The following is a 12516-nucleotide window of genomic DNA, read 5'->3' on the forward strand; positions in this document are numbered from 1 at the left end:
GAGGGAGGGAGGGAGGGAGAGAGAGAGAGAGAGAGAGAGAGAGAGAGAAGAGCGCACTTGGGGTAAAACTTGGGGTCTACACATATTAGGTAAATGCTCTACCACTGAGATACATTCCCAACCCCATCCTCAGACTTAAAAATAAATTATGTGCATATGTATATGCCTGCTTGTCTATACACATACATCGTGTGTGCGGAGTTCCTAGAGGCCTGATGACGATGTCCGTTCCTCTGGAATTGGAGTTACAGGTGGTTGTGAGGATATGGGTGTTAGGGTGTCAGGTACCAAACCCCGGCCTTCCGAAAGAGCAGCAAGTGCTCTTAACTTCTGAGCCACCTCTCTGACCCCTGTCAGACTTTGTGATGAATCTGTGTCAGTAAAGGTGGAGACCCAGTTCTTACTTATTCCTTCCTAGTACTTTCAGTTTAAATCTGCATTCCCATGATCTTTGTTCTTACATCATTGGTGTACTTATTTTTGCTGAACACTCTTGGATGAAGTGACTAAGTATTTTGCCCATTTTCTATTGAGCAGTTTCATTTAGTCTTGCTGGTTTTCTTATTAGAGCTATGCAGATCTAAGGTCTTTGGATATATGAACTGCCTCAGTTCAATGAATGGCCAGCATCTTCAACAGTATGGCTTGCCTTTCCAATGGCAAGCTGTGCCATAGGGGCTGGGGGGGGGGGTAGCCAGCCTCGACATGGGTCTTATCCCTTGCTTTGGAAATAATATTCAGTTTTTAAGCAATATTATTAAGATTCTTTACACTTTTCCTGAAAACGTAAGACCAACGTCTTTTGTTGTTTTACCCATCATTCTTTGAAAGCAGTTTCTTTTTTTGTTTTTTAAATGAAATGCCAATTTCCTTATGTTCTTGTGTTCCTTGTTGTATGGCTGACGCTTGTCTCTATGATGATCTCCTTGGAGCAGCCTGCAAAGCTTGGGATGTTGCTGGTTCTGGCTGTTTGCAAATATTTTTTGTGCATGATTAACTTCGAAAACTTCAAACCAGAAAAATAATATAATTCAGAGAAGTAAAATTGTATACCTCAGATAACAAAATCTGAGCCGATCCTCTCGTGTTCGTATTTTCCTTTGAATTGTGCAGAACTTCAAAGGTTGCAAGTAGCTTTTGAAAATATGTCTCACCGCATACGCAGATCTGTAATGAGAACCCCGCCGTGTCTTGGAAATCTTTTTACTATTATACCTGCATTTTGCAGCTTTTTCCATTGATAGGGTGAAATTGAAAAGAAAGGACAATTTTTTTCCCCCAAAATTTCTCAAAATATGAACAAAAAAGATATGCTTCAGAAAGAGTACATCCTACACATGTTCATAATGTTGTAGGGATTAATGCTTTATTAGCGACCTATTTTCTCTAATCAGGCACCCAGGTGTTGTCCACAGGTTCGGAAGACCGCTCCCAGTTCTCCACTCTTGGGATGACTTTGTTTCTGACTGTAGGGTCTGTGTTGAACTGTTGGGAAAGGCCTCGTCCCTTAGGGAAGTTCCCCAATTACCCTGTGGTGTCTGCTCAACTCTAGTTACATAATGTAAATAATGAAGTCTCTAGTTCTAAATCTGAGGAAACGCTGCGCTTAGGTTGGAGAATTCGGAAGCACGGTCTTCCTAGAACCCAGGCTGTCAGCACTCACCCTTGATATACATGGAGCAGATAATTGTGTGAGCCTGGAGAGGTGGCTTAGTGGTTAAGATCCTTTGTGTTCTTGCAGAGGACCTGGGTTCAATTCCCAGCACCCACACTGGGCCTTACAAGCCTCTGTAATTCCAATCATTGGCTATCTGATGCCCTTTTCAGGCCTCTGCAGACCCTGAACGCAGGTGGAACAATGAATTCAGGCAAACACTCATACACATAAAATTTTTTTTAATATTTATTTATTTGTTTATTATTATGTATACAATGTTCTGTCTGTGTGTATGCCTGCAGGCCAGAAGAGGGCACCAAACCTCATTACAGATGGTTGTGAGCCACCATGTGGTTGCTGGGAATTGAACTCAGGACCTTTGGAAGAGCAGGCAATGCTCTTAACCGCTGAACCATCTCTCCAGCCCCATAAAATTTTAAAACATTTTCAAATCTCAAAAAACTTGAACTTATTGTGGGGCTGGAGAGATGGCTCGGTTACTCGGTTAGTAGCAGTTACTGCCCTTGAAGAGTTACCAGCATCCACAACAAGTAGCTTGAAACTGCTTTTAAATCGAGTTCGAGGGGATCTGATGCCTCCTGGCCTCCACAGGCTCCTACATACAGGTGCTCATATATACTCATATAGGCACTCATACATACACATGAAAAGAAAAGTTAGTAAATCTTTAAAAAATTAACTCATCTGAGAAAAATTACTTTTATGCCCTTTTAAAAGAAGAAGGAGGAGAAGGAGGAAGAGGAAGAAAACAGCAGGTTACAGAGCACGCCCCAAGAAACCACTGAGCCCTGTGTTGCTGCCTGCTCATTGTGTCTTCCTACCGATTGCTTTGAGCATTCCATTTTAGGAGATACATGGAATGCTTTACTTATTGTGTAAGGACTCTGGGAATCTTAATTATTATGCCTTCAAAATGATTATCCATTGTCAAATTATCGGCACGTTGCCATGTACAGCTAGGACCTGGGTTTCTCAGAATTTTTTTCTGTATAGAGCTCCATATTGGAGCTTTCCAACTCATGACATCTGAAAGCAGATGGCTTTTTAAGGGGTGCCCTGTTTGGCTATGGAACTTTATCATCTGGGAACTCTGCCTTGTTGGTCCACTCGGCAAACATATGGGCGAAACATACAAGGTGAAAAAAAAAACCTTGGTATTCTTGAAAATTCAGAAGGAAACCAACACACACAGTAATGTTTGACAAGAGTTTTCTAAAACCAATGAAAGACATTGAACTGCAGATTCAAGAGTCTACAAATCCCAGGGAGGGTAAACATGAAGGGTAGCCCATCTAGCATACAGCGAAGCCACTGACAACCAAATAAAATGAGAAAATATTTACAACTATTTATTATTTCAAATAAACTAAGACTGCTGCTCTTACAGAGAATCCCGGTTCAATTTCCAATATTCTCATTGGATGTTTCAGAGTGGCCTACTAACTCCAGCTCTAAGGGATCCAGTACCCTCTCTGGCCTTACACGCGCGTGCACACACACACACACACACACTTACACACACACACACACACACACACACAGTCTAAAAAAACAAACAAGCAACATATTTGTTTGTGTTGTGTATATGAGCACTTGTGTACCAATGCCCATGGAGGCCAGAAAAGGGCTCTGGGTGCCCTGAGCTGGAGCCATCTGATATGGGTTTTGGGAACATCTGATGTAGGTACTGGGACCTGAACTCCAGCTCTCTGCAAGAGCAACAGCACTGCTGACCACGGAGCCATATCGAGAGCTCCTGAAACTGCAAAGATGTTCCACTAAAATCTAGAAAAAGGCTCCATTACAACATTCCGGGCAATGGATTTTGTTTCTGTTTTCGTTTCAACATTGATAGAAAGCACAAGGCAACAAAGGCAAATGCAGACAAATGGAGTTCTCCCGAGTTAAAAAGCATCTCCATAGCAAATGATCAAAGCACAGAGTAGACCATTTGAAACCCTTATATTTAAGAAGCTGTAATGTGTAAGATGCTCAATTCAGTAATCAGAAAACAACCTGACTTATATGTGCAAAAAACTGGAATAGACAGTTTTTCCTGAAGAAGACATAGAAGTGGTTGAATATGTTGAGCTTAGCTAGCTAGCTAACTAACTAACTAACTAACTAACTAACTAACTAACTATCCAACGCCTGACATCAGTAAACATTGGGACATGAATGAGAATAAAAGCCTTGATGAACAATCACTTTATATATGCTAAAATGGCTTTTATTGGAAAGGCAAAAGTCAGCAAGATTGTTAAGGATGTAGAAAAAAAGGATACTGGGAAGTTAATGATGGGATTATAAATTATTATGGCTGTTCTGGAAGGTAGTCCCTACCAAAACATTAAAAATTGTGAATTACCAGATGTTTCAAAAAGTTTGCTGTGGATATACATCCAAAGGAGCATTGCCTGCTTTCCCAGACGACCTGGGTTAGATTCCCAGCATCCGCCCTGTGACTCACAGCCATCTGTAACTCTAGTTCAGGGGATTCAACACCCTCTTCTGATTTCCACAAGACCTGTCTCACACATGGTATGCAGACATACACTCAGGCAAAATACTCCTAAGGTAAAATAATTTTAAAAAGTAATAATGTATTGTATCCATAGAAATTGCCGAGACATTTTCAACTCTAAAGATAAATATGAGGTGATACGTTAATTGTCTTGATTTAGTCATTCTACAACATAAATATTCATCAACCATTATGTTATTAATATATGCAGTTGTTAGTTTAAATATAATTAAAATAAATTCAGAGAGGAAAAAATGGAATGTATAATGAGTATTCTTAACTTTCAAGAGCTGAAGAGACCGTCTATGGGCTGGGGTATCCTACTGACCCAGCAAAGGGAACTAAGTTTCCTTGCATGGGCTTCTTGGGTACTTACTATGTCCACAAGTATAAGCATGTATTCAAATTTGTTTTCAAGTGCCTACTTAAAAATATGCAAGCATTGCTGTAGGATGAGAGAGAGAAAGAGAGAGAGAGAGAGAGAGAGAGAGAGAGAGAGAGAGAGAGAGAGAGTCATTAAATATTCTGGAAATTCCTGTAGATTCTATCTCTTGCCCCGATGAATAGGTGTCTGTCTCCTGCTTAGGAGCCATGCAGAACTAGTGAAAATAAGGAGGAGCATTCCGATCATGGAGCGATCCCTGCTCTAGTGTTTATCGGGTTTCCAAGTTTGTTCATGAGAGATTGATGACACTTTTTATAAATTACTCCTTTTCCCTTTTTAAATTTTTTGAAAAATGTACATTGCTTAAAATATGGAGTTACACAAACAGTTGAAAGAGTTCCCATACTCCTTACTTAGTTTTGTATTTTAATGATTTCTGTCTTCATATGTGTATAGATGCATGCTAGAATATTTATTAGAACATATGTATAGAATACATATGTGTCAATGAATAGTCTTTTTTTTCCTGATCTATTTGTGAGCTTCATGTATTATGCTCCTTTGTTTCCACATCCTTTTTATTTTTTAAGAGTTGTGACTTTCTCTTGAGAGCTTGTTTGGAGGTCCTAGCAGGAGAGGACAGCTTGTACCCTGTGGTGGTTTGAATGAGAGAGGTGAATACTTTGTCTTGAGTTGGTGGTAACGTTCAGGCAGATTTAGGCAGTGTGGCCTTGCCGGGGGAAATAAGCCACTGGCTGTAAACTTCGAGGTTTCAAAGCCACGAGACATTCTGTTCACTCCCTCGGTTTCCTGCTTAGAGTTTTAAGATGTGCCTTCTCAGCGTTCGGGTCCAGCCACTGTGCCTCCAACTCCCCATTATGGACCGATGTCCCTGGAATCATGAGCCCAAATGAACCCTATCTTCTACATGTTGCTTTGGCCATTCTGCTTGATCCCAGCGGTAGAAAGGTAACTATTACATATACCGTTCACCTTTATTGTCCTCTGTGGGGGACATCTAAGGGACGCACATGCAGTGGCGAGAGAGAAAGAGAATGCCTGCCCAGTTCAGCTGGATCAGCTCTGGTGATGGGTGGCTGATAGACGTTGCAGCCAGACTGCCCTTATATTTTTGGGGACTTCCTTTTATATAATTCCAATTCAATGAAAAAAAATTAGAAAGTTTAATATTAATACTATTTTATGATACACATTCTATTTTTCAAACTGTACCAATTATTCCAATAATATCCTTTATATAAATTTCTCCTTGACCTAAGATCTAAACCTACATTATCCATTTAATTTCTATGGCTGTTTTTCCTCGTTAGTTAGAGCTTATTTCTGTTGCTTATAATGGAAGAATTTAATGATATAGAATCTGTTGTTTATGACCACAGATCCAACATAATACATCATCCAGTGTTAACCAATACTTCCTTGTAGGCACAAAAGTCTCTGCTTTAGAGATCAGGCTCATTTTCAAATTTATTTTATTTATTTCTATTTTTACATATATAGATGTATATTATATAGACATATGTGTAACATATATACGAATATATATTAAGAAATTTATTCAGGATGACACTGCACATTCTTGGTCTGTGATTTAAATCCAAGCCTACTTTATCCCAAGCCCCTGGCTTATTTCATTGGCGGCCTGGAGATATTAGCAAACTGTAATCCCTCAAGTATCTTCCATGCTGTTTTTTTTTAAGACAAGTAATTGGAATAGATGACAGCAAATTTTAAACAGAGAAGTATGTACAAGGTGGAGGTGGAACTTGATCAATAAATTCATATCAAGAAATATGGTCAGGGCTTCAACAGCAATGGGAGAAGATAAAATCAGCTTTCTCCCCTGGTGAAACTGAGTGTTTATAGATTGTCTGTCTACTGTCCAAAGTGTGATTAATATCAACGCTGACCAGCCGACCTCCACCATCTGCGCTGACGGTTACATGTTGAGTTAGCTAACACTGCTAACGTTGACATCTGCTAATGTGACATTACCTCTGGAATGTGAGGGACTCGAGCAGTTCCTGTGTGATTTCAGTGTTTAACTGGCCATTCTGACTAATGTTGACATTATCCAGTCCTGACATTTAGCTGTAACGTATCTCAAAGATCCTATCTGTAAACGTGCATAAAAAATCTGCCCTCTCTGGTTTGATAGTTTTAAAATATCGGCATCATGGAAGGAACTCTGAAGGCAAAGTGGTCTGATCCCCCCAAGCCGTCTAGACACTCTCTCTCTCTCTCTCTCTCTCTCTCTCTCTCTCTCTCTCTCTCTCTCTCTCTCCCTCTGTCTTTCTCTGTCTGCCTCTGCCTCTGTTTCTGTCTCTCTTTCTCTCTCTCTCAAAGTCAAATAAAAAGCAGAGCTTTAGACCCAGAGTAAACATTACCTGCCGTTTTATGGTTTTAGTTCTGAATCTGGTGACAAAGAGAAAATACGTAAAGGCGAGGAGCTTCATGGACTGGGCGTCTAGGAAGCAGTTGTAGGAAATTATTATGAATAGCCCAAGGGAAGCAAGAAGATGCTGACAAACCAATGGGCCCTCTGCTTGGCCAGAAGCCTGAGAATTTGCTGAGGTTCTCTGGATGGATGGGGACCATCAGCAAAGGGCAGGAAGCACTGAGCAAATGTATATTGGTGTCTTCTTGGTCCCAATGATGTGTGTTTAGAAGCCAGGCTGTCTTTTAATGCTTAACTCTGTTGTTTACAAGTAACTTGCCTTGTAGCAGTAGGCACTTAGGCATTATCATATTCTATTAAATTGGAAGATTTATCTTGGCTTGGCAGGGGCCAAGCTCGAACATCCAAAGAAGGGTAAGAGTGGTTGCCATGGTGGCCATCAGACAGCCATCAGAGTTGTCTGGCTCACAACTTAGATTGCATTAGCCAGAATTCCTACTTAATTCCTACCTGAATTTTCATAAACCAAAAGACTCTAAGAAAAAACTTAAATCTGAATCATAAAAAGAGAATCATGACCCCCAATCGGTTCTCAGACTTGAGACTTCTAGAACCCCATGGATGAAGGGAAGACTGGGTACCCTTAAGAAAGATACTACTAAACATTTGTGTGATTAGTATTTCATCAGGCTTCGCCCCAGCGTTCACACAGCCTTCTCTCTGAGTGACTAGACTGAGGGAGCAGATAGCAGAACCCTTGGATACTGCAGCACGATGTCTCTGAACACAAACATCACTGTGGTCCGCAGAGAAAGGGCTACGGCAATTATGGAGTTTTACATACACTGAGCAACTGACAGGCTCTCCACACTGGCTTTCTAACCTTGGCGAGGAACAGAACTCATTGGCCTAGTTGAGTTGCCCCTTCCTAGGAAAATGACAGCCCCCCTCCCCTCCGCAAGACAGTGCTTTATCCCAGGAAGATCGGCAGAGTTCAGTGTCAGCATCAAGGGTCTCAAAGGTTTGGGGTTGGTGTCCCCCATTCCCTTCCCATTCCAATGATCTAATCTGCCTGTTCAGGACACAGAACCTAGAGAACAAGAGGAAATTGTCCCAAGTGTAGACAGGTGACATTTCTAACAGCAGGTGCTATCTCAGGTGTGGCTTCATCAAATAAATTAGCGCAGCAATTGAAATTAGCAAATCCAATTTCCTGGTTTTTTTTCTGCTAATGAACACTTGAAGAGGCAGTTTTCCTTCAGCTGGCACAGCTAGCGATACACCTTCAACAGTCCCTCCCTAAGCATGTACCAATTTCCTAGCCCTGTGTCATATATTAGTATGCAAGGGTCACCAGCTCCTCTCCCTTCTTCAGAACGCCACACTGGTCCCGCCATTCTATCTCTTTACCACTGGACAGGAAGTAGAAAGAACTTCAGGCTTATTGGTTAAGATATGTGTCTGAACATGGAGAAAGTTTTGATAAAAATTCAGGGCTTTGGGTCCAGAGACATGGCTCAGTGCAAGAGCAAGAACTGTTCTGTCCCCAGCACCCACGTGATGTTTCACAACCATCTGTAACTCCAGTTCCAGGGGATCTGATGTCCTCTTCTGACCTCTTTGGGCACTGTTCACACAACACACACACACACACACACATACACACACGCATGCACACACGCATGCATGCACACGCACATTTACATACAGGTAAAACACCCATGTACATAAAATGAAAGTAAATTTTTAAAAATCCAGGGATCTTGGTGAGATTTCTAGTACTCCTTTGAAGTGGGGGAAGATAGCCTTCCTGGGGTGCAGGGTAAGATGATGCATAGGGTTTCTCTCACAGTTATAAAAAAGATAGGCTACATAGTAGGCTCCTTTGGGTTTTGGAAGTGACATGTCTCAATTTTCACGCTTATTCCATATGTTACATGACCTGGAAAACCTGCTGCTATTTTTGAACACAGGCTACACTAAGAGTCGTCTTTATACTAGGCCAAGGCCACTCTGGTCTCTGGACCATATGCCACAATATATCCGTGGTGCCCAAAACTCCGATGGCAAACAGAGCTGCTGTTTGGAGTCTATGGTGAAACCAAGGAAGAGTCCTTTTGGGTTCTAAAGCAAAGTACTAATGTCTTCTGTGATGGTCATTTTCATTTTTATAAAATAGTCGTGGCTTGCTACAAGGCCACCGAGACTGAATGCTAGCCATGGGGCACCAACATGCCATCCACCCTGAGCTGCCTGTCATACACCAAGTATTAGTTGCACCATCAAGCCAGAAAGCGGGGTGTACCCAGCAGTATCAAATGGAGGTGGCACACGTGACTAGGCTTGCGTTGACTCCACAGCCTAAGTTACACGAAGAAGTTGCCCACACGCTCATACAGTTTCTATTGCTGCTACAAGACCTTCTTACCCCCAGCTGTTCCTATGGCCTCAGGGGTTGTTCCTTCCAATTCTTTGACAGACAGAGAAAGAAAATTCAGGCCTGATTTACGACTATTTTCTTGTTTCCTCAAGACACACAAGCATCTCAGGGACTGTGTGATATCCCTCTTTGTGGGGACCATCAGGAAGGATGTCCATGAAAGAAAAGCCCCCTACTGGCTAGAACTTCACAACACGCCTGACACGGTGTGACTTTTGCATGGAATGACCAGACATGAGACTCTATAGAGAGCTCTAGGCTGTGGTTGATGGTTTGGTTGGATGGTCAGAGACTTGGGAGGGACATGATTGGAAATTTGCTGACAGGGGAATTAAGGATTAGGCATGCATATAGACCTTTCCTCATGGAATCTGTTCTAGTTTCATTTCTGTCGCTGGGATAAAATACCCTGGCTGCATGAAACTTGGGAAAGAAGGGGGTTATTATTGCTCCTAATTTTTTATTTTTTCACATAGTATATTTTGATCATATGTTGTCTTCTTTTTCAGCTCTTCCCAGATCCTGTCCACTTCCCTAGCCACCCAACTTCAAGACCTTTCTCTAAAAGAAAAATCAAAATCCAAGGAAAAACAACAACAAAAAAACCAACCAACCAAACAAAAGCAAAATAAAAAAAGACAAATTGAAAGAAAATCAGTAAGAAAAACCCAAACAAACAAACAAACAAACAAACAAAACCCCCAAAACCCAACCAAATCAGATGAACAACTCAAACAAACACAAACAGAAAATGCACACACAGTCATGAACTCCTTCAACTCCTGGCATGGGTCCTTAGTTGTAGCAGATGATTTTTCCCTATTATTACAGTGGAATATTGCTAATATTCCTCTGAGGACTTTTGTATGTCTATTAAGAGGGATTTGGTTTATAGTTTTCTTTTTGTGATATCCGTGTTTTATTTTGCTATCAAGGTAATATTGGTTTAGAGAGTGAGCTAGGAAGTACTCCATCCTCGTTTGTTGTCTGAGATAGGTTTTTATTCATCCAAGTGAATAGCTACTTTGTAGCTCAGACCGGCTTGGACCTTAGTATATAGACCAGGTTGGCTTAAAGTGTGGGATTATATACGTCCCACTATGCATGGCCGTTTCTCCTTCTGTGAGACAGTCTTGCCATACAGCCTAAATTGGTTTCAAACTGGAGATCTCCCTGCCTCAGCCTCCCGAGTGCATTGACTCCAAGCGTGTGCCATGACATCCAACAACTCATTCCTTCTATTAATGTAAAGGTTTAAAGAATCCATTAGTGACAATACCTAAACCTGGATATGTCTTCTCTACAAACTTCATTAAAATGGTGGATTCAATTCAAATACTATAATACTATCCAGATGATCCACTTTATCTTGGGTGAGTTTGGGCCATGGTTTGTGGTGTCCAAAGAATGGGTCTATCTCACGGAAGTTGTAGGGCTTGGGTGTATAAAGTTGTTCGTAGTGTTCTCTAATTATTCTCTGAATATTTTTGTTGAATCTGTGGTCATGGTCCTCATTTCATTCCTTGTACTGATGTCTTCTCCCTCTCTTTGCTTATTAAATTCTATCCATATTTTTAGGATATGGCCTTGGTTGTCCGTTTAATCCATCTCTTCATCATCTCCTCTCTGTTCTACCTTAGGTTTCCTCTGCCCTTACTCTCTACTTCCTTAAGGGTGGAAGACTTACTGACTGGAGCCCATACTCTGCTTCAGATACAGTAAGCTTGCGGGATTTTATTCTGGGAGTCAGGTAATGGAATTGGGTGGTGACCGTCCCACATGTCAATCAGATCTGGCTGGTTGATGACGGTTGGCAGAGCGTCGCGTCAATCCACTCTAGTTGGTTGATGGTTGGCAGGGCATTGGGTCTAGCAGGTCTAGCTGGTTGGTGATGATTGACAAGCACCGAGTTGATCACATCTGGCTGGTTGGGCGGTTGGCAGTGCTGTTTGACAACCTCGCTGATTTTCTGCTCGCGAATTCTACCGCTGACTAACAAAGCTACACATGTTGACGTCGCCAATTACAACTGTGGATCTGTCTCTGTCTTCTTTCATTTCTGTCAGGTTTTTCCTTGTGCATTCTGAACCTGCTTTCAATGCATGCACAATTAAGTACATTATGTCTTCTTGGTGGAGTGACTCTTTTATCATGGTAATTCGTGCCTGGCTTTGAAGTCGGCTTTGTTTGATGTCTGTGCAGTCACGCCAGCTTGCTTTTGATTACTGTTTTCATGGTATATCTTCTCCCATCATTTCACTTTTAACCTATGCGTATCGTTGGGTTCGAAGCGACTACTTCGCAAGGCATAGTTTGGGTCCTATCTTTTTCCGTAAAGCTTGCTAACATCTCTTTTATTTTGATGTGCTTACACCAGTTTGTGTCTGAAGCAATCACTGACATATTTACATTTGGGCTTTTTACTGTAGTATTTTTCTCTTTGTTTTCTTGATTTCTTTTGGATTTTTTTTTTTGAGCTGTTAAGAGTTCATCATGCTATCACCGTGTCTTTGTTTTTTGGTCTTTGCCTCAGGACTCGACACAGATGTCTTCCTGGCTTTGCTTGGAAACAATACCTTGTTATTTCTAGAGCAATGGACAAATATGCTACGCAGGTCCCTTCTGTCCTTCTACTGAAAATCCACCCCTCAGTGCTGACCTGTCCACTCTCGACAGCAAAACGTATTTTAAAGAACTTAAACATAATTTATTATGTTTACTGGGATGACTACCACTTCTGCTGTCCCTCTTTGATTCCCGAGGTTGCCAAGTTTCTTCCTAGATTCATGTCCACCGTCTGAAGAACCTCCCTCAGCAGCTCTGGGAGAGCAGGCACCCAGGAGAGATCCCTTAGCTCACTTTGTCTGAGAATTTTAATTTTATTCTCTTTCCTGAAGGTTCTTTTCATGACACCCAGAGCTGTCCTTTCTGTCATGAGCTGTCCTTTCTGTCCCTTCAGCACTTAGAAATGTCGGATGGCCTGACACAGTCATTGGAGTCATGGTTCCCTGTCAGCCATGCACTGTTTTCCTGTGTGTACCTATTCCTGTGTGGCCAGAGTAAGCCGAGG

Source organism: Microtus ochrogaster, chromosome 22 (genome assembly GCF_000317375.1).
Source record: "Microtus ochrogaster isolate Prairie Vole_2 chromosome 22, MicOch1.0, whole genome shotgun sequence".
NCBI classification, from domain to species: domain Eukaryota; kingdom Metazoa; phylum Chordata; class Mammalia; order Rodentia; family Cricetidae; genus Microtus; species Microtus ochrogaster.